The sequence below is a fragment of the Carlito syrichta genome, unplaced genomic scaffold (assembly GCF_000164805.1).
Source record: "Carlito syrichta isolate Samal-C Ts95f unplaced genomic scaffold, Tarsius_syrichta-2.0.1 Scaffold308820, whole genome shotgun sequence".
NCBI lineage: Eukaryota > Metazoa > Chordata > Mammalia > Primates > Tarsiidae > Carlito > Carlito syrichta.
The window spans coordinates 569,902-570,565 of record NW_007252916.1 but is presented as its reverse complement, the minus strand read 5'-3'; positions in this window follow the sequence as shown (position 1 = coordinate 570,565).

The following is a 664-nucleotide window of genomic DNA, read 5'->3' as shown; positions in this document are numbered from 1 at the left end:
CTGAAGCCGCCATTTCCCCGGCCGAACCTAGGGTTCTGAGACCATCCTGGACAATTTGGCAAGACCTCCTCCCCACAATAAATAAAATAAAATAAAATAAAATAAACAGGCATGATGGCACACACTTGTAGTTCCAGCTACTTGGAAAGCTGAGGCAGAAGGATCGCCTGAGTCCAGCAGGTCAAGTCTGGGGTAGCCGTGATGTGCCACTGCACTCCAGCCTGGGTGACAGAGTGAGACTCTGACTCAAAAAAAAAAAAAAGTTTCAGGGACTGGTCCCCCACTTTCTAGGTCTGAAAATGTTATTTTTTCCATATACCTATCCAGAATTGCTCAGGTCAAGAAAATAGACTTAAATGTTATCTAAATCACAAAAGAACGTTGTCAAAACCAGAGAAAAACATAACTGACAAGTGGATCAGAAGTTGAATGGGTTGTCAACACATTCTCTCACTAGGAAAATCTGTAGAGGAAGCTATTTAATCAGACGGTTGCTTGGTAGGTATGGAAGCAAAGTAGAGGACTTATTTGGGTTTATCAATTTGTGTCATTCAGCTCTGATCATCTGTTAGATCCACTTGCTCTTGAGAAGAGGGTAGTGTCATCCAAGAGGTCAGAATACCCCATTAGCTGGGATGAGCATCCTCCCCCTGAATCAGTGCAA